The sequence below is a fragment of the Eulemur rufifrons genome, chromosome 19 (assembly GCF_041146395.1).
Source record: "Eulemur rufifrons isolate Redbay chromosome 19, OSU_ERuf_1, whole genome shotgun sequence".
Lineage (NCBI taxonomy): Eukaryota > Metazoa > Chordata > Mammalia > Primates > Lemuridae > Eulemur > Eulemur rufifrons.
This window is the reverse complement of record NC_091001.1, coordinates 62,346,498-62,369,969: the sequence shown is the minus strand read 5'-3', so window position 1 is coordinate 62,369,969 and position 23,472 is coordinate 62,346,498.

The following is a 23,472-nucleotide window of genomic DNA, read 5'->3' as shown; positions in this document are numbered from 1 at the left end:
GGTTCTTACCCTTTCCTTGTCTGCCTGAAAATTAGCCTCCTAGAGAGACTCCCCAGAGTCCGTGGTGAAGGATGGCTTCTTTATTTTTAAAGTCCATCGCTAAGTGATACTTTTGTAAAATACAGTAAAAGTGAATTACTAGAGAAATGAAAAAAACAAAGATGTGCAAAATTGAAGCCCAGATTTTTATTTATTAGCTTCAATAAACGTAAAATTACATTTCTCTATATACCATCAGAACAAACACAACAGAAAAAAAGAATTACAAGAACTGTACATATTCATTGAAAGTGTAGTATAAGCAAGTAAGAGCATTGTTTTACATTCATAACTTTTTGTCATTCACAGTCGTAATTTAATTAAAAGTTATGCATGAGACAGCGATTACATATATAAATGCCTATAAAAGCACTTTGAACAAGCACCATGTATGTCAATATTTAAGGTTTTGAAAGTAGCAAATGAGCTTGTTTCTGGTTTATTTTTCTATAGTTGGATTAAAGATGTTATTTCTTGTGGAGCTTGCAGTGTATAATAGCATGTATTAATATTTCAAACTTTTTCTCTGTTTTAACACTAGTGGAGAAACAAGTCTCAGCTACATTGATGGGAATAGAAGAAGAGACTTTAAAACTGTTTCAGCAATCTAAGGATATTCATTTTTAACTTTTATCTAAAATGAAACAATGCCATATTTTCAAAATTCATCTTCAATCCTTCATCACTTGCCAGTTCCAACAATGTATCCTTTAAAGTTATCATTAAATTAAAATTATATTTTGATGAAAGATTAATTCCAGATTTTATACACTATTAGGGTCAAAATTACCAAACCTTAAAATATCACAAATTTTAGTCCTTCTGCACATGAGTCCTTTTGACAATGAGGCTTCAAGGCTAATTGTCACACCATGGGTCACTTTGGGTTCTTCAGAAAGCAAACACTGAAATGGAGTTAGGCATGCAAGACGTTGAGGTGGGGGTGGTGTGGTCTCTGGAAGATAAAAAGGTAGGAAACAGGATTGGGAGAGAGAGATGCAGACCATGATGGCTGAACAACCTAGCGGTGAGCTCCAGAGCAAAGCATATCCCTTAGAGAAGACCACATTGGGCAGAAATGGCCAGGGACTATGCCCCCATCTATGTTCAGTCATTGATGGAGACTGCCTAGCAAGAGTGTGGCTTCAGCTGGAGGCAGATCCTGAAGGTGCTACCAGCTGGAAGCTGTCTAACTGCCCTCCTGCAGCTGAATGGTAAATACTTTCTTTAAGGGTGATCTAAGGGATGCAGCTCTTTAGCTGCCATATGCTAAACAACCACACAGCAGTAGCACCACAATCCCACAAGTTGTGCAACAAATTTTTACTGAGACCCCATTATGTGTTAGATTCTGTTCTACATGTTACACATACAGAAGAAGAAAAAAAAAAAAAGCCCCTCTCTCTACGGAGCTTACATTCAAAACTTTCACTGGGAATACCTCTGCCTCTTCTTTTTCCTCCTCTTTACTCCACTTTACTTTCCCATTCTTTCTCTTTGCCATTTTTTTCTCCTTAAATTCGTGTACATTTAAACATGTGAACCTTTCTGATGCATGCTTGAATATTTCTCAGCTCCCTAAGAAATAATGGAGAAAAGAAAAGTCAATCAAAGCCTCAGATCGAAGAAGAAAAAAATAGCCTCCTATTGACAACATTGCAAAACCAGTGCATCATACTATTAATACATCACAGTTTCTGTTACCCATTTCACAACATCAGAAGGCGGAACTTGCCTCAAAGTGTTAGTGAAAGAGTTGATAGATAATGATAAAGTTGGCTTTGGAAATGAAAGATAAGAGCACTAATCATATACCCAGTATGGATCAGTTCCTTTCCATTTGGATCCTTAATAGTACAAAAGATGATGGATGATGCCAAACCAGCTCTTCAAGGCAAACTAGCTATTGGACCCTAGGCAAGTTATTGAACTTCTCTGATCCTCAGTTTCCTCTTCTGGAAAATAAAAACAATAGCGGTACCTATTTTGTAGGTACTATGAGGGCTAAAGGAGACAATGTATCCAAAAGCTTACCACAGTGCATGGCCAGAATAAACATTTAATAAGCATTAATTGTTAGTAACAGTAGTAGTGATACAATATTATCACTATAAAGGAGGAAATTAGAAAATTCTGATGTTGAATTTAGGAAGTTTCTTAAATCTCGGTGTTCAAATTAAGAATTATAAGTTTCCAAGTAATATCAGAGCAGAATATTAGAAATTTTTTTGTATTCTAAATGATAGCATAAGAAAGTCACCATTTTACCACCATCATAACAATAATTGACTCAGGTGAGACTCAAAACATGCTAAAACTATTGAATAAAACTTTGATGGGGGGCAGAATATTTATGCCACCTCAAATCATCTCATCACAAATTATTTTTGAATTGCAAAGGTTAAAAATGGAAACTTTACGATGGATAAGTCTGGTAGACGTAGATTCAAGTGTTCTATGTTAGCATCACTAATAATGAGACAAACTGATGTCATGTTCCTTATTTATTGATGCACTTAGAAAGATGACAGTATCGCTTATGTTTTATTTCTGCCAAAAATGTTTTGCCTGAATCTAATCCTCAGGAAATATCAGACACACACATATTAAAGGTTATTCTAAAAAAAAAAAAATTAAAGAGACATGACAGCTAAAGACAGTGTGTGATCCTGGACTGGATCTAAAATCAGACCAGGCACGGTGGCTCTCGCCCGTAATTCTAGCACTCTGGGAGGCGGAGGAGGGAGGATCGCTTGAGGCAAGGAGTTCGAGACCTGAACAAAAGCGAGACCCTCATCTCCACAAAAAATAGAAAAATTAGTTGGGCATGGTGGTGCCTGTAGTCCCAGCTAGTCAGGAGGCTGAGGCAGGAGAATCGCTTGAGCCCAGGACTTTGAGGTTGCAGTGAGCTACGGTAATGCCACTGCACTCTATCAGGGGCAACAGAGCAATACCCTGTCTCAAAGAAAGAGATTTACATAATTGGTAAATATAGATAAAGAGTATGAGAGAGTTTATTATATTACTCTTGCAATTTGTCTATAAATCTGAAATACAAAAATAAAAGCATAAGGAGTCAGGAGGTCAGAGAGGCAGAGAAGGCCTTTGCTGACATGCAGTTGTTTAGCTTTATGGCTAGTTTGCATACAAGACTTCTCATCTTGTTTGTGACCTTGGGCACCTGGGATGAAAAATTCACCACAGGTTACAGTCTATGTATTTGAAATATTACCTTGCAGAATATTTCCCATAGCCACCCCCCAAAGCCCTCCCCCAATTTTGTAACGAAAAAGACAGGCTTACTGGCATTAAGAATTCTATTACCAAGCTTTGTTTCTAAAGATAACACAAATTCAAAGATAACTGAGCTATTCCACATGACCAGTTGGAAGCATGGTCTCATTAAGTAATTTCATTTATTAATTGTTATTGTTGAGCCAAAGTGGCTGAATCACTCTCCTCCACATTCTCTGATTGGATATTAAAAGCAAACAAAGGTGGGTGTGGTGGCTCATGCCTGTAATCCCAACACTTTGGGAGGCCGAAGCAGGAGGCTCACTTGAGGCCAGGAGTTCAAGACCAGCCTGGGCAACACATAACAAGAATCTCCCCACCACACTCATCTCTACAAAAAATAAAAAATATTAGCAGGGTGTGGTGATGTGCACCCGTAGTACTAGCTACTCGGGAGGCTGAGGTGGGAGGATGGCTTGAGCCCAGGATTGGAGGTTACAGAGGCTACAATCACAATTGGGCCACCGTACTCACACCTGGGAGACAGAACAGGAGAGACCCTGTCCCTATAAACCATATATCATTCTAAAGACTCTGAAAAATTGTACTTGTTCCCTCATCTTTACCTCTCTGTGCTTTATTTTCCCAAATGATTTATATTTTTAAAAAATGGAATAAAGACAGGATTCAAAATCTTCCTAAAATTAGCTATTTCAAAAATTAATTGTGGGCCGGGCGCGGTGGCTCACGCCTGTAATCCTAGCACTCTGGGAGGCCGAGGTGGGCGGATCGTTTGAGCTCAGGAGTTCGAGACCAGCCTGAGCAAGAATATATATAAAATATATATATAGAAAAAATTAGCCGGGCATGGTGGTGCATGCCTGTAGTCCCAGCTACTCGGGAGGCTGAGACAGGAGGATCGCTTGAGCCCAGGAGTTTGAGGTTGCTGTGAGCTAGGCTGACGCCACGGCACTCACTCTAGCCTGGGCAACAGAGTGAGACTCTGTCTCAAAAAAAAAAAAAAAAATTAATTGTGAAAAAACAATGCTTATTTAAGAAATTGATTTCTGTCATACTTCTTTAAAAATCCTCTTGAAACCTTGCCACCTAATAACATCCTTCAAAAAAAATCAATGTTTATAGGCATAGTGAAAATAAGTATATTTATTACTAAGAATGAACCCTTCCTGTGAACTGCATGTAGCTATGTGCTCTGATTCCAAAACCACCTCCTGCCATTCCCATATCAAGGATAACCTGAATTTTCTGGTCTGATGCTCAATGTATAAAGAAAAAGAGCCTTGCTCCAGGTTCAGAGATTAGATCTCCACAGTGTGTGATTCAGTTAAGTGCTTTGAACCTACATCTGTAAAATCATGATTCCTGACCTAGTAATTATAAATTAGTGAGAAATTTCCTTTATTGTTAAGAGAATTGTTCTGAGGGAAAATGAGAAAAGGAATGTGGGAGTATGCTGAGAACTATAAAAATGTAATGTTTTGACACACTCAACTGATCCTTGGCTACTGCATGTTGCTAAAGATCACATAGACAATAACTCTTACTTTTAAACTATTCAAGTTGGAAATGTTCAGGAAGTCCTTGGCATATGTGAATTTAATTTTCAAATTTTTGATTATCACAAAAAACCTCAAAGTTCTCTGAACTGTATCAATGTCTAATATTTCTAAGACATGGATGAAAAACTGTTTTTCAAGACCACTGAGATGGTGAGTATGCCTACCTGGCCAACCAACATCTCCTTTTTATCAGGTTTCTGATCTTCTTTCTGCATCTCATGTGCCTTGTAACTCTAGGGAGAGATAAATGTTGTTTTTTGTGTGGGAACAGTGACCCCCAAATGAAATCTAGTGGCTGGTGCTAGTGATAAGAGTGAAGAGATCAAATCGAAAACTGTTTTGTTTTATTTTTTAATTTTTTTTAATGAAGGGAGAGTGAGAAGGGGGTTCAATTTCCTTTTTATTTATTTATTTTTTTTTTGACACAGAGTCTCACTCTGTCACACCAGGTGGAGTGCAGTGGCGTCATCATAGCTCACTGCAAAGTCAAACTCCTGGGCTAAAGGAATCCTCCTGCCTCAGCCTCCTGAGTAGCTGGGATGACAGGTGCACACCACTACACCCAGCTAATTTTTCTATTTTTTGTAGAGATGGAGTCTCACTCTTGCTCAGGCTGGTCTCAAACTCCTGCGCTCAAACTATCCTCCTCCCTCAGCCTCCCCAAATGCTAGGATTACAGGGGAGAGCCACCACACCCAGCCCCAAAATTTAATTAAATGATAAATCTTAGCATGAAATCAAAATTTGTGGATAAATCAGAAAGTATTAATCTAGAATTTTATATCTACTTAGATCTAAGACATAAATGAGTTCACATATACAGAAAAATTACCCACTGATAATTTTAGCTAGTGCAAAAATTGTTCTTCAAATGAATAATTGCACCCAAAAAAATGTTTGTACAAGTTCTGAGTTTCTGTTGAATCCTTTCTAGAAAGTCATAGGATTTCTATGCAAACTTTCACATCACAGATTAATCTTTTCTTCGACTCCCATCAGGGTGACTCCAGTCTATGTTTTATAAAACAGTTAAAAAGCTGGAGTCAGGGTAGAGGGGTTACATTTCTCAGTAATATTTTTCCTGAATGTTATGCTAGAAATTAGGTGCTATATTTTGCAACTTCAAGGATTTGAAAATATTTCCATAGGTATTCCTTATAAAGCCAGGTTCACTGAATTTTCAGCATTGTAGGTAAGCTAGGCCCCTGTTATAAGAAGGCTAAATAGTTAAAACAAACAGGTAGTTGATTGATGTGTTTTCAGCCCTCTGTGACTGTGCCTTTTGCCATGTGACTTTGCTGTGCTTTCCAACAGCAGGTCAGAGTATATTTTCCCATCTCTTGATTCTGAGTTTAGCCATTTGATTTGTTCTGGCCAATGGACTAATAGTGGATGTGATACAAGAAGAAGCTTAAAAATCCAGTCTTGCTGGATTTTTGTGTTGTCGTGCTTCTGCCATCTAGCTAGCCCATTGTGCCTGGAGGAGGATGAGAGACCCATGGAACGGAGCCAAGTGACCCCAGCCAAGACCCGCCTAGACTCCTAGGTGACTCATAGCCCATCCCCGAGGTACATGAGTGAGCCCCAGTCAAGATCAGCGGGTAGTCCAACTTAGCTGCACCCTTCTCAGAAAGGCTCCTGAGAAATAAATGTACATTATGCTATTAGCCTGCTCAGTCTGTCATGACAAAATACCACAGACTTGGTGGCTTACACAACAGAAATTTATTTTCTCACAGTTCCGGCGTCTAGAAGTCCAAGATCAAGGTACCATCACAGTTGGTTTCTGGTGAAGGCCTCTCTTCGTGGTGTGCAGATGGCGACCTTCTCACTGTGTCCTCACGTGGCCTTTCTTCTGCACATGCACAGAGGGAGAGAGATCTCTGGTATATCTCTTCCTCTCCTCATAAGGACACTAGTCCTACTGGATGAGAGCCCCACCTTTACGCCCCATTTAACCTTAGTTACCTGCTAAAGACCCAATCTCCAACTATTGTAGTCACATTGGGTGACTTCAACATATGGATTTGGAGGGGACCCAATCCAATCTATTACAATTGTTGTATGACACACAGCAATTTTGTGGCACTAACTGCCACATTTAGTATAAACATATAAAGGAGAAGAGGAGTGAGTTTAGTTCCTTGGAAAATGTTAATTCTCCTAGACATTAAGTTTTTAATCAAGCAAAAAAATATAAAGATGCCTTATTTCCAGTATATAAGCTACATATCCACTGGGGCTCATTTCATAACAGTTGAAAAGTGACACTGGTGAAATATAAGGAATTATTTTTATAGGATGACTTTGTTTTCCTTTCTTGAGTGTCATGGGTCCTATTATGGGACTTACCTTTAAATAGCATTCTAGATCCTGTATAAAAGGAATTTTTAAACTTCTGAACATGGCTGTATTTAGAAGAAAACAAACATTTATAAAGTAAAAATATACTACTCAAGGAATAATAAAATATTAGTCTTGGTCTAAAAGAACACAAAAATATAATCATGTTAAAATATCAAAAGCACCTTCAGCTTATTAGTGAAGCTAATTAGTGAAAATCCTATCAGTATCACAATCTTTAATGGCGCACTGTTTCTCAAGACAAGAGCAAGGTTTTCAATTTTTAACATGTTGAAAGTGCCTACACAGGCTTTTTCTAAATGTATCTGTCAAACTTGCTAGCAATGGTTTGCTGATCATTTCTGTTAGATACAATTTTTTAATTAGGAAACCAGAGCCATTTCTGATAACAGTCTTGAAATTAATGAAAGCCCCTTTTTGTTTCTCTGCTAAAATGTTGCGTACCTGTTCCAAGGTATACATTTGTGCAACAAGTGGCAAGCAGTGAGTAATTAACATCTGACAATGCAGTACTGTCAGGGTATTTATCTGAGGCTTCTATACTATATCAAACTATTTTGCTTTATTAATTTATTTTCTGTATTTCAAAGACTGCATATGCATACTTCACAGAGTTCCACTGATTATACAGACATCACACTCACTTATTCTTTTCATCCTCAGATCCTAACAATATATTGCTTTGCATATTTTAAGAAAGCCCTCTAACCATCTATTGTAGTGTTCCAAGAATAGTATGATGGTAATCAAAGTAAATTTTTTACAAATGAGAAGTAAAATTTGATAGTAAATTGTTTAAAAAATGGTTTGACTTGTACTCTAATTTGAAAATCGAAGTTAAAAATATGATTAAAAATTTATCTTATTTATCAAAATTCTGGTCATAACTGCAGCACACTAATTCTTACAATGACTAAAGACAAAATAAAATATTGATTGGCATTTTTGTGACAAAATTGTTAGATGCTAAATGCAATGCATTGTCCTGGACTGGATTCTGGAAGAGAAAAAGACCATTAGTGGTGGCTGGGTGCAGTGGCTTATGCCTATAATCCTAGCAGTCTGGGAGGCAGAGGCGAGAGGATCACTTGAGGCCAGGAGTTTGAGGTTGCAGTGAGGTATGATGATGCCACTGCACTCTAGCCTGGGCAACAGAGCGCAACTCTATCTAAAAAAAAATTCAAAAATTTAGTGGATAAAAATTGATGAAATCTGAATAAAATCTAGAGTTTATTTAATAGTAATATAGTTTCACTTTCTTAGTTTTAACAAATATACCATGGTAATTTAAGATGTTAACATTAGGAGAAACTCTATGAGGGGTAGACAGGAACTCATAAATCTAAAGTTATTCTAAAACAAAATTTATTAAAAATTGTTAGATGGCCTGATGTGACCTTCTTCATTTAATATTGTAGCACAGCCATAAAGAGATTCATCTTTGCATACATACGTGAAGGCTGTAGCAATTTTCCCAAGGACCTCTCTTAATCCTTTGAAACACAAATCTTTTTTTCTTGAAGCACGTGATCCTTGTCATAATCCTTACAGATTTTTCTTTAACAGTAACTGCTCTAAGAGTTGCATATCCTCATTGTCCATTACTTTCCATTTTATCCACCACTTTGCTCAATTAAATGAAATCCAGCATCCTTTGCAGTATTTACGATTGCACTTTGTTGTCAGTCTGCACTCCCCCGCCTCTCCCAAAGCACTGGAAAGGAAGATGCCTGTTGAAAGATGATGGGCTCTAGAGCTAAGAAGTTGGAGGGGAAACTAATGTTATAAGTGGTCAGTTTTTATAAAATGATCTACACAACCTTGTAACTGTAGAAATGCAGATAATATTTAGAAGGCAGGGAACCTATGCTTCTACTCTTCCTGAACTGTCAATACATACAAAATTGAGGAAATAAAGCAGTCAATGAGAATTGGCTGCCAATTAAAAAATAAAAAATGCCCAAGAGAGATGTAAACAAGGGACACAAACTATATTCAGAGATTTCTTCCTTCTGTGGAGCACTATGTCATAAGAAGGACTCTCAGAAGCATATGACAAAAATGATCAACTTCCAATCTCCCCACAGAAGGAAAGATTTTCATGAGCCCATACTCAGGCCTGTTTGAAGTTCAACACAGGTTCATTCTCAGTTATAATGTGATCACCCTAATATGACTGTGTTAGTTTTTTCAGACTATTACTAATATAAAGGAACACAAAAATGCTAATTCTCATTAAATTCCAGGGTCCCTGACAGTTTGCTTGGAACCCCCAGTTGAGAAACATTGCTTTAAGAGTACAGCAGAGGGAGGGGCACGTGAACTGCATTAGTAAAGAGCTCAGTTCTCAAGAGGGAAGTCCAGGCTTGTAATCCTGGCACAAAACTTACTTGCTGTGTGACCTTCTGCAAATTACTCTCCCTCTCTGTATCACAGTTCCCTCATCTGTGAAAGCGGAGAGGTAATAGTATTTTCTTCATAAATTATTGTCAGGATTAAATGAGATAATCTAAGAAAAGAAGGTAAAATTGTGTCTGGCATTTGGTATTACCTACTCCTGTTACACATCCCGTCTGACATCTGACGCTAAGGAGGAGAAAGCTGATTATAGAATCACAGGGCTCAGATTCCTTCCCATTTAACAGCATTGATTTCCATTTACTTTGATATTTTCTTCTTTAAAAGTTTACCGAGCTGCCGAAGATACTATTGCTTTCTTCATGCACTCATCAGCCTCCTTTTTATCCACACAGTTCCTCATGTTCCCGCAAGGAAGCTATCGTGTGTGCTGATAAAAGCACCAATTCATTTCTGGTTCGATTCAATCATAATCATATTGTCAACTTTACAAGATGTTAATTAAGGAATAAGAGACAATTGGGTGTGTTTTACGAGGCTGTTATGATTAGCCTAGTACGCCCAGTGTGTGAGCCAGAGGGTGAGATGCCTGTGCTCACGCCTGCTCCTCTCTAGGTGTTAATGGGTGTTTAGGACTCAATTAAGCACTCCTTAAAAGGAGAATCTCTTCTTCCAGTAGCGGGTGTTTAATAATATGTTTTGTTTGGGAGTTTTACCCCTGAATAGGTCCTCTTAGGCTGAAGAAATTCTGAAACTCTATTTTGAAACATAATCCATGGTTCCTCTTGCTCACCTCCCCACCGCGTCCCACCCACACCCCACCCCCGCTGCTGAGGACTCTCTGCAAAAGCTTTCCCTGCCGTCTGTGGCCTTCATGCCCAGGAACTCCAAGCAACAGGGGCAACTGGTCTCTGAAGGCTCTATAGCCACAAAACTGATTGGGACAAAACAGACACACTCGTAGAAATGCCAACATGTCTTATTTCCTCACAAAAGATCTCATCTTTACTATTTAACTCAACAATTAAGTGAAGATTTTTCTACTTTGGTTCCTAGGGCATCACTGGCTCATGTTTGCGCAACTACAAGATGGGTACGTAGGGACTCATCATACTCTTCTTGTTATTGTTCTTATGAACATAAAGGAAAAATACAGTTCCAGGCTAAAGTTTCTAATATCACCTCCTTTTAAAATTAATAGTAACATAATCAAAATGAAATGTCATTTTTAAGGGGAAAAAAATGAAGGAATTGTCACCAAAAGTTTGGTACTTGTCCCCAAGCCCAAATCAGTGAGAACAAATAACCAGGACAAGGGGTTTGAGGAAAAGGAACGAGAAGTTTATTAATTTGCTGGCGAATGAGGAGGGCAGTGGACTGGCATCTCAAAGACTGCCATCCCATCTTTAAGCAGAAAAACAGGGCTTTTTAAAAGGAAGGTCTTTGGCAGTTGGGCTCAGGTCTATGTGACCAGTGTCACATGTCATGTCTTCTGGCTATTGGGTTTAACTATAATTGCAGTTTTGATCGACCTTATTTCTGATGATGATGATCTTGTGATCTTTGTCTGAACAATTCTGTTGAGTCATCTGTCATATAAGATACTAGAAAACAAACAGCAAAGAACCTTTTTCTGCGCCTTTGATTATTGTCCTTGGGCAGGAAAGCAGGTTTTAATTCCCAAAAAGGGTGGAGGGTTTTAAAGAGACAACTGGTAAAACATTTCATTGCCCTTTTTCAGATCTTTACCTTTGTTACAGAATTGGTGTAAGTTCCTTATGACCTCAAATAATTGTGTTCACCATTTAATAAGTATTTGGATTTAAATCTATTTTTATCTATCAGATTTGCTAGTTGTGCTGTCTTGATTCTGGTATCACACTCACTACACAGGATTCTTCATGAGGCAGGAGGGGACATTCTCAGTAGAAAAGACTGCTTAACGTTGCCTGTACCCTCCACCCTCCAGATCGAGGCCATATTGGAAGCATCAGTACTTAAAGTATTAATTTGAAACAGAAAATATAGACAGATACTCTTACATCTTATCTCCAGGGAAACTTCCACAACATGTCCTGTTTTTCTTGGTGGTTCTGCAAAGTTCCTATCTCTTAGAGCTTTAAGTATCCAGAATTGCTAGAAATCCCTGCAACCCTATCTTACTAGGAAAGTCCTACAAGTGGTTGCTTAAAACACCTGATCATTTCATTTCCACTTAAATATTTAAAATGACCTAGCTAGTTATAAATCCAAACCTGTTGCAACAGTGACTAGATTTAATAATGGAATATCATGCTAGATTTCAATCTACCAAAAAACCCCCAAAAACCTGTTTTTCCTTTATTTCCAAGAAGAATTGGAAGTCTATTGTAAAAATAAATAATAACCTTGAGAATAAAATGAATTGAACAGTTGACCAGGGTATGGGTTCATGTGTTCTTATGTATACATAAAATATTCTACTTCTGTTAAAAAATAAAAACGTAAGTTCCTTGTTGCAATGCAATCCTGACACCAACTGCCCAGAGGTATGGGTTCATGTGTTCTTATGTATACACAAAAAATTCTACTTCTGTTAAAAAATAAAAACGTAAGTTCCTTGTTGCAATGCAGTCCTGACACCAGCTCCCCAGAGTTAGGCAAATTTCACAGGCCGAGAAGGAGCCACCCTGATATTGGACTTGTGGCCTCCAGAACTGTGAGACGATAAATTTCTGTTGCTTAAGCCACCCAATTTGTGGTCCTTTGTTACAACAGTCCTAGGAAACTAATCCCACAACCATCCTGTTGAAGGCTACACCAGTGGCCTAAATAGGAAGTTTAAGCTAACTTGTATGTGGTGTGTACACATACAAAATGTATCAAAAACGGAGAATATATCATGAGGAACCAAGGAGGAAAGTACTTTAGGTCATCAGATTTTTAAAAAATCAATTTTATTGAGGTTAAATTACAAACAATAAAAAGTACATATTTTAACCCTGCAAATCAGTGAATTTTGACAAATGTGTAGACCATACCGATCAAGCTATAAAGTATTTCCCAAAAAGTTCACTCATGCCCCTCACTCACTGCTAGACCCAGCAACCACTACTTTCCTGTCACTACAGATTGATATTCCCGTTCTCGAACGTCATATAAATGGACTCACAGAATATGTACTCTTTTTTTACCTGCCTTCTTTCACGTAGCATCATGTTTTTTTGAGTAAATAAATCAATCAAAAAGCTATGAGCATTCAGGCACACATCTTTGTGTGGACATATATTTTCATTTCTGTTCAGTAAATATCTAGCAGTAGGATTGCTGGGCCATATGGTAAGTGTATGTTTATTTTTATAAGAAACTGTCAAACTGTGTTCTAAAGTGGCCATACCATTTTACATTCCCACTTTTCCTACATCAAGGGTCAGCAAACATTTCTGTAAAGGGCCAGAGAGTGGGCCACATGTGGTCTCTGTCACATATTCTTCTTCATTTTGTTTTACAACCCTCTAAAAATGTAAAAATGTTTCTTAGCTCAAGGGCCATGCAAAAGCAGGCTGTAGGACAGGTTTGGCTCCAATGCAAAGTCTGGATCAGTCAGGGTTCAACCAGAAAAGCAGAACCACCAAGAGATGTATTCAGAATGAGGGCTTTGTCACGGGGGGTTGGCATTATACAATTGTTGGAAGCCACTTAAACGTTTCTTTTGTTTTGTAAGGTTGTTGTCTCCATATCTGGTGCTGGAGCTTGAAGTTCACAGGGCAGGCCATTGGGTCAGGAGGGAAGACAGATGTACAGTGCAGGAGGTTAAGAGCAGACCAGACCCCAGGAGCACCAGCTGGAGACAGTGAGGATGGACTGAAACCTGTGTCAGTTCTCGTTGCCTCTGACCTTGGTAGTGCGGGTATCCCACAGAAGCTGGGGCCATCATCCACATCGACACTTGTTAAGGTCAGTTTTTAGAGTTTAGCCATGGTAGTAAGTGTACAGTGACATCCCACTGTGGCTTTAATTTGTACTTCCATGAGGACCAGTGATGCTGAGTATCTTTTCATATGTTATTGGCCATCTGTAGATCATCAAAAGGTTCTTTTTCTTGATAAAGCAATATGAAATCAAGAACAATTCTACAGCTTATTTTGAAAAGCTACTTAGCCCTTGGAGCCTTGGTTATCTTTGAATTTGCTAGATTAGTGGTTAAGCACCACAGCAATGCCATCAGGTAAGCCTGGGTCAAACCTGGAGCCTGCTGCCTCCTAGCTGTGTTATCTTGGGCCAGTTCCTTAACCTCTCTCAGCTTCAGCTTCCAAATATGTAAAATGATACCATACCCCACAGGTGGGTTATGAAGTATGAATAAGATAGTATATGGTACAACCCTTTATAGCCTGGGACAGAGTAGATGGTCAATCAATGGTAGCACATTTTTATGGGTCTGAAATTTAAATTTCCACCATTGGGATTATGGAGAGAAATTTGAGAATGGAAAGACAGTGTCGCTCCAAACATGTTCCATACTAGCTATGGTAGTATACATTTGCTGTTCTTGTTGTTGTTATGCTTACTTTTCTTCTTTCTGGATTCAGTTTCTTTCTTCATGAAGAACATCCTTTAGAAGCTCTTTCAGTAAGGGTTTATGAATGATATATTCTCAAAGCCTTTATTTGAAAATATCTTTATTATATTTTATCATCCAAGGGTGAGGACTTAATAAAGACCCTTTTATATTTTTATTCTACAGCATCCAGTAATTCCAAGAAAAGATTTATTCAGCTCATTGAAAAGGAATGATTCAGCTTCAGGAAATCACATGTTTTAATCAGGCAAAGCCAGTACTTCTTTTTTTTTTTTTTTTTTTTGAGACAGAGTCTCACTCTGTTGCCCAGGCTAGAGTGCCGTGGCATCAGCCTAGCTCACAGCAACCTCAAACTCCTGGGCTCAAGCGATCCTCCTGCCTCAGCCTCCCAAGTAGCTGGGACTACAGGCATGTGCCACCATGCCCATGCCTGGCTAATTTTTTTTATATGTATTTTCAGTTGTCCATATAATTTCTTTCTATTTTTAGTAGAGATGAGGTCTCACTCTTGCTCAGGCTGGCCTCGAACTCCTGAGCTGAAACGATCCACCTGCCTTGGCCTTCCAGAGTGCTGGGATTACAGGCATGAGCCACTGTGCCCGGCCGAAGCCAGTACTTTTAAGTGTTGTTAGCACTGTCATTTATACACTTTAAAATGGATCCACCAGCTCAAGAAAGAGGTTGGTTCAAATATGTCTTAAAGAAAATAATCCTTAGTAAGGATTTAATGATGGAAAATCTGACCTCCAATGCTAGAACTGTTTTGCAGGTTTCAGGTGTCCCCTGCCCACCAGAGGCAGCACTGGGCAAGGTATACTGAGTCTTTGCAGAATAAATGAACTTGGAATACAGCTGGCCGGGTTGGTAAAGTGTATCCACATAGCGAAACAGCATGGTTAGGACATGAAACCGCCACTGTGAACACATGAATGCAATGGTTCTCACTGTGCACCAGAATGCGCAGAGAGCTTGCCGCAACACACCCCAGGGTTTCCGATTCAGCAGGTCTGGGGTGGGGCACTGAGAATTTTCACTTATGATGAGTTCCCAGGTGACACTGATGCTGCTGGTTCAGGACAACAATTTGAGACTCAAAGAACTAATGATATTTAAGTGAAGTGTGGTAATCTGTGCTGATCACAATTTAACACACCTAAGTTCTTCTTAGTTTCAGGATATAGATAAGTTGTCTCCCTGACATTGATTACTATTAAAAGTAATGCGGAAAATGTTTTCAGAAAGAGAAAGCATCTCGCCTATCTAGAAAATTATTTGAAATCAGTTGTCAGGCTTGAAGATCAATTTACTATTTAGGGCTTCACAGAGTGTAGTATAAACAATCATGTCATGAAAATAACATGTACAACTAATATTGAACAAGTTACTATAAAAGTCTATAAAATGAGACTATAAAAATAAGTCAATCTTTCCCACTTAGCTTTGTTTGAGCTAAATATTCCTGGGCTACAACGGAACCTCAGGCCTGAAATAGGTTAAAAATATATACTAACAAGTTTAAACAAATTTTTTTTATATTCTCATACTTTCTGTCCCTGTTTTACCTTTCTTATCATGACACATCTTTCTTTTTAAACCCTTTCTCTTTTGCCTTTACTCAATGACTCCACTTTACTAAATATTTCCAAATATTTCTTGTTGGGTTTGATACATAGTACTACATATCAAGTACAACAAAGAGTATAGACTCCTTAAAGGAATTTGTTATAAACAACTGGACTTACTGGGTTTAAATGAAGCCTGTGTGTCCTCTACAAGGCTCTGGATAATTTTTCCAAGCTAATACTATTGTGGTGTCAAGTGGAAATGGTCCCCCCATCCCATCCCATCTTAATGAGATCCTCACCCTCTGCCCTTAACTAATAGTGTACATTACACAAAGCCAAGTTTTACGGGTTTTGCCTACGCATTCGTTCACATGAAAATAGTGAAGTCATCGGAGCAGGGCTGAGCTACAGAAGGAAAGATCAGTTGCTTGTGTTTAAAGGAGCCAGAAATTACTGATTTGCCAGCACAAGCTCTGGCATTCAGGGGTGGGGAACCTGTGGCCTTTTGATTTCAAGATTGTTCTTTTTTAGTCACCAAAAGAGGCAAGAAATCTTCATCTTTCTCTGCTGCACCCCTTTTAATAAAGGATTTGTTCTGTAAAATTTGGATTCAGTCAAAAGGCCACACTTAAGGACCTAGGAGGCCACATTTCGCCTTAAGGCCACAGGTACATCAATATGACTTTTCAGAATCCAAACAACTAACTCTTATAGAACCATGTTTGAACCCAACCATCTCAGTTTGTTGGGGACTGAGGGGGTCCCTGGGGTGCAGGACTTTCACTTTTAAAGTTGGTTAGTCTAATAAATCTAGCACACATGGGTACTAAGGCTTGCTTGCTTGCTTTCCTTTCTTTCTTTCTTTTTTTCTTTCTTTTTTTTTCCCCCAGACAGAATCTCACTCTGTCACCCAGGCTGGAATGCAGTGGCATCATCATAGCTCAGTGCAGCCTCAAATTCCTCAGCTTAACAGATCCTCCCACCTCAGCCTCCCAAAGTGCTGGGATTATAGGAATGAGCCACCGCTCCCGGCCCTAAGGCATCATTTCTGATGGCAAAGATCCTTTTCTACAGAGTTCTTATCCCCCATCAATGGAGATGCCATTTGGTGAAACCCAGAGCACTTGAATAATAAGGGTAGCTTCTACCCATGGGTGGGTCAATCTGAGATCTCCAGGTTCGAAACCATCCTCTCAGAGCAGATGACTCTTGTCATCCTGTCACCTGTCATGTACACAGCTCTCTATCTGCACATAAAGATTTTAACCATATTTTTGTCTTCACCAGAATTGACAGGGTCAGAACTTTGGTAGGCTTGATTGTCTCTTGCAAGGTGCAGCCGACCCCAGCCACCCCAGGCTGCTGTGTAGAGTAATGAGATAATTAATGATGGCACCTAGAACCATGCCCTGTGCACAGCAGTTCTGCACATGTGAATTTCACTCTCCTTTGACTTTCTACCAATACGTAAAGAAGAAGGAAATTAGTTCATTATAACAGGCAACCTCTAAATCATCATTTCTTAGAGCCTAATATTTATGTTTGTGAGCCACTTTAGATAGCTAACAAAAAAAATTGCTTCTCATGGAAGCATTCTGTGAGAACACTGCAACTGAAATTATATATTCAGAAGTTGCTAGTTCACTGCATATATTATTGAATTTTTTTCCATCCTATAGACATAATCTGAATCAGAAACCTGAACAGGAGATGCGACTTCAGGCACAGAACCCCTGGAAGCACTGAGATGGCCCAGATTCTGTTTAAAGGGTTTGCATAAAGAAGAGACTCCCTGATTTGTTTACATGAACAAAAAATTGGGGCAGTAGGGTGGGAAGTTTTTAAAACATTTTTATTATAAAAAGTTTCAAATATACACAAGAGCAAATAGAATATTACAATAGAGGGAGTTATTTTTAAATAGCTGAAGTTATATTGCAATGCAGGGAGTAGAATGGTAGAAGGAAAATATTTGAACCACAAAGTTTGTGCCTTCAGTGAGGAAGTAATAGCTTATTTAAGTAGTTGTGAGCTTCTGTTCAAAGCGTTGTACGACATTCTCATGCCAGCAACGATTAGCACAAACCACATCAAAAGATACATGTGGCCCATACTTTATGTGTGACTAAGTCCACAGTAATGAAACAATCCTTAATGTCTGCAATGAACTCTTGATTTATTCACTGACTCCTTCATTTGTTCAGTATATATTTGTAAGATTATATAAAATAGGTGATATAACATCTATTTAGAGAACAGAAATATAGAAAAGGGAACAAACATCCCATTTATTTCAGATTCTCCATTTCTTCTTTCTGAAGATCTAACTAAAATTCTCCAGGGGGCATAGTTTCTTTTCTGCCATAGAACAAAAAGTAGCCCACAAACCTAATATTCATGTAGACAGTTAATTATTAATACAAAGGAACTTTTAAGCATTTTCATCACCATTTTGTAAATAGGAAGGCATAGGAACATATAACTTACATTCTATGACCTGTCCTTGGTCAAAATGCCTGTTCCCAAAGAAACTACAGGATTTGGACACCAGGGCAACGCCCTTTCCACTTAGTGCTCTACACTGCCCTCTTCTGGCAGATTTGGATTTTTCTGCCACTAGGTAATTAGGGCCTTAGTCATCCAGGCAGCTCAGAAAGTCCCAAATCATAGACAATTAAATGCATCCTTTAAGTAGCAGTAAACTTACATAAACTTTGATTCACCTTTGTACCAAAAAAAAAAAAAAAGGAAATAAAGAAATAAAAGAAAAGAAAACAGAGAAATAAAACATTTGGATATGTCTAAATTTGGTAATTTAAATTAAATTAGAATTATTTTTCATCTACCCATCTGCCACTTAGCTCCTTAGTTCCTTTTTCTCTTTTTTCTTTTTTCAAGAAATAAACACAAAATAGTTCATCAAAATCGCAATGACTAAGTGGTTTGGAAGAACAAGCCCAAATTTGATGTTGCTTTGTTTCTAATAGAGTGAAAAAAAAATACTAAACCTAAACCCTATAATTCAACCCAACATGTTGCTACCCTCTGATTAAAGCATTTTTTAAAATAACAGATAGGAATCTGAGATTTGCGTTGAGATAAAGATGGTTAGCATAGATCAAAAGGAATTGTATATATGTCGGTTAGATTAAGTGACAGGATGTGGGAAGTGGTGGGTCCCCTATCCAGTTACTTCATGCACGAGCACATTTGCTGAATGCAGGTACTCTAACAGGCTAGCCACTCACAGATGGAAAACATGGAAATTAATGGAAGGCAATCTATAATGGTTAGAGTGTTTGTTCTGATATGGATCCAAGACCTCATTTCTTCTAATTAGTTATATTACTGTAATTTTTTTTTTATAATTGTCTATCTTGCCCTGCACAGAATAGTAAATTATCTTTGAAAGTTTCATCTGGCATTTCTGAGGGGGTCAGCATTATGTTGTAAGTACTCTAGCCCCCACATATAGTACATAAACTTAGAATTTAGATACAGACAGCCTATTTCCTTAAGGCTATTAGAAGGAAAAATATTTAAAATCCTCCCCTAAAAACAATTCCATCTAAGGCATGTTAGGAGACAAAGGGCACAAGGAATGTAAAATAATGTCAATTTCAATAGAGCCCAGAGAAGAATGCTAAATTGGTACTGAGGTGAAGTGGGATTGGGGAGAGGACAGGATGAGAGGGAGTAACAGCTGATTTGCTAAGTAAAATGGAAGAGTCATACAGTGGTTATTTTTCTGGAAGGCTGAGTTGCAGCAGGAAAGTGTTATGAAGACCACCATTAACGCCACCCATTTCTTTGGGACGCCATTCATATGTTACCACTCATAATGAAGACGGTCTTGGATAATCAAGGCCAGCGTATAAATCAGAGAGATTAAAAACCCATGTTAGGGCACTTCTATGCAGCTCAACATGGGATTACTTCCTTACTTAACGTATTCACTGAAATCTCGAACTCCAGAGCCAAATCTTCTCATTTACCAGGCTTGGCCACCCCCAATTTAGTGATAATCAAGTCAAATCACCTTTGAGCTAAAATGATTTTCTATCTGTGATGATCCGACAGGCCGGGACTAGCATGAGGCATCTGAGGCACTTACCTTGGCACAAAATTCAAGGAGAGGGAGTGACCAAAACTTCAGTAATCAAGATAAATACGATTTTAACTTCCCAGACTATAATCCTATCTCTGTTGGATCCTGTCTTTATTTAAAATTTTGATAGATTGCTCATCATGGATTTTTTGGCATTGATTTTGAGTTTTTAAATATAATTTTTCTTGATTACTGAGGGTTTTGGCTCTTTTTAAAATTCTGCACCCTGAAGCAGTTGCTTCACCTGTCTTAGAGTACCCTGGACCTACAACCTCATTCCAATATTTATACACTTTCAGATTCAAACTTTTCTTTCTTACTTCTAACCCAGGTTTCTCAACCTCAGCACTTTGATATTTGGGGACAGATAGTTTGTTGTGGTTATTGGGTCTGCCTGTCCTGTGCATTGTAGGATTTTTTAGCAGTATCTCTGGCTTCTACTCACTAGGTGCCAGTAGCAATGCCAGATGTCTCCCCACCCCCCACAGTTATAATAACCAAAAATGTCTCCAGATGTTGCCAAATCATCCCTGGTTGACAGCCACTGATCTTACCAAGGTTCATCACGCTACAAACCACCTCTTTTCTTCTTATTGTCCTCGAGAGAGATGGGAAGCAGCTTCTCATCATCTTCTAAATAACAACCCCATGAGATTCCTTGCTTTGTAGAGCATGTGTTTACTTTATAATCTGATTAGAATGATGATAATCACATTAGCATGTCTAGACATACTGAGGTCAAACCCCTGGCCTCTCTAAGGTTTATTCCTGTCTAGTATCTGTCGTTGCAGTAGACCTCTTGGCCATCTGAAGCAGTAGCTTCTCCCACAATTCAGAGATGCCTTGTAATTATAACTCCCTTGTCAAACTGTAACTCCAGCTCCCTCATTAATTAGGCCACAGGGACGAGTTACCCCCTAACCACACTTTACTCCCTTCAAAGTGAATTTCATCCTGGAATTTATCAATAACCTTTATGTAAGCCATCATAGCCTCCATCTCAAAAGCTAAGGCTTTGAGTCAAAATATATTAAATAATTCTGTAATTCAACTTCTTCTGTGATCTTAGTTTTTTAAATACTACAATTTGGGGAAGCCATTTTGCCTATAATGAGCAGGAAAGATACTTGCTATTTTTCTTTTTTATGATTCAAAGGCCAAATTCATTATGAAATTTATAAAGACCAGAGTGACCTGGAAATCAAATTTCACTAGAAGGTGAAAGTCCATTTCAGACACTAGTTTTGTAGTAATATGCTGAAAAGTCTCATAACCATCCATGGAAACTACCATATAAATAATAAACAGGTAGTTGGATGGATGAGCTAGAAATTGTTCCCAGTGATAATCTATCACGTTCACCCTCCACTCTGTTGAATGTTCAGACAATTCTGAGTACTCTTGTGTTTTTTCTTCCAGGTAGGAATGATGTATGTGGGAGTCATCTTATATTCAAGATAATGAGTTTGGACATTATACCAGTCAGAGTTGTTGACTGCAAGCAACAGGAACTATTAATAACTCTGGCTGATTTAAATAGAGATAAGCATTGGTGGCTGAGTTGTTGAAAAGTTCAAGGAGTTTCCAACATGATTGGAACCAGGCTTAGAAAAAGGGACCAATGAGGGAAGGTAGGCAGCAGGTGGACCACAGCCAAAATCATACCACCAAAGCCATCAAAGGGGGAAACCACCACCATTGCCCCTGCCCTGAACAATGGCTGCCACGGGTTACCCGGCAGCCACAGGCACCAGACTTTGGATGGTGCTGCTCCACCTTGGTGCTTCTGGATTCCCCACTGTCTCTGCCTCTTTGTGTCACCAGCTCCCAGTTCAAAGTCACTAAGGTGCATCTGTTTAGTCAAGCCTGGGTCACATGCCTGCATCCCAGCTGCAAGAGAGGATAGGAAAATGTCCGAAGTTTTCAGCTCCTAAAGTGGGAGACAGGCAGCCTCCACTACAGGTGTGATAAGTAGAGGTAATTAATAGCAATGGATGAAGTCTTGGGCTCTGGAGTCAGACTATCTGAATTTGAATCCATGCTCTATTATGTGATCTTGGACAAATCACTTACTTTTAAAATAAAAGCAATGCCATGACCTGCCTTAGAGGCCCTCGTGAGGATTAATCAAAACATCCATGACAAGTTACTTAGCATAGTACATGGCACATAGTAAGTACCTTTACTGTATATATCTCTGTATGTGTGTGTATTTTTAAATAAGCATATGTTTATAGTAGCATGCAACACTGAGAGCAGAGACACAGCCTCTCTACTCCCATTCTCTTCCCCTTTTATAAACACCTACCAAAAACCGAGAGAGTACTTTCATATGTCAGAATGTTAATGAGTTTAATGCAAGACAAGGCCACTCAATTTAACTATGGTCTCCTCCCTTAAGACATACATGAAGCAATGAAGCAATAATTATAATTCTGCATGTGCTATAATAGCATAAAAATGTAAATTCAGAGAAAGGTAAGATTAATTTTGTCTGGAGAGATAGAAAAATCATTGTAGAAGGAGCTTGACAGGGAATGTGAAAAATGGATAATATGAATTTTCTAGAGAGTAGGAAGAGAAGGTCTTCTACCAGGCAGTGAGAAAACTCCCAGCGCAATAGCATAAATGTGGGGTGTCTGGGAATGGAGAAGAGTTCAGAAAGACAAGAGCATGGGATTGATGGGAAAGTGGAAAAAGATGAACTGAGAAAGACAGACTGGGGACAGATTGCCAAAACCTTTGGGGTCACACCAGAGTGGTTGCCGTCTCACCTGCTAACACGCATGCTAGTCAAACTGCTAGGAACTGACCTAAGCCCTAGCAATGTGTCACATCATTGGCATCAATATTGTAGGTCATTATTTGTTCCTGGTCAGATTTTTAATTCATTATTCAGAAGTTAAATCTGAGGGATTAAGTTTGGCCTCAATAAAACAGTGGAACAGGTGAAGTTTGTCCTAATTCTTCCTTTTGTGGCATCTTCCTTTGCCCCTGAAGCTCCGCTCCAGCTCCCCAGTGCCATCTGGAAGCCTCAGGCTGTGCATCACACTCACTGCAAGGCTGCCAAAGCTTCAGGCCCTCGTGCATGCCCCCAACTCCAAACTCTGCCACTCTTGTTCCCCCACCAACACACCAGAGCCCCGATTTCTGTTTCATTGGCAAGACTGAGGATGGGCTAAACAGATAAACCAGTCTCGACTGCTGCTCCAGTCAGTGGCCCTCCTCAGTAACACGTTACCCTAACAGTTACAACGGCCCCCCAGAAGCAGCATGAACAGCTCTCCAACCTCGGTTCCTGTTAGCTTCTACACTTGCATCTTCTCCACCTTCTCCACCTCCTGCCTCTCACCCGGCCACAGTTAGAACACATGCTCTAATGCAGACAAAAGAACTTTTATAGACCACAAAATAAGAATGCTCAAAAGCAGGATTGCTCCAGAAAGCCTTAGGTTAGCAATCGCTTCCTCGTTTCTTCTCAGGAAACAGAAGCGGCTCTAAGCTGACAAGTGAATCTGCTCTTCCCTCTGGACCAGAGTTTGGTCTCAAGTTCTCCTAGACTGTGAACGCAGCGGGGTGAGCTCGGTGGCTCCACACCCACATGACTGGAAATGGGATGATTTGGCTCTGCGCCGTGGAGCTGTTTCAGCACGTTGACTGCAG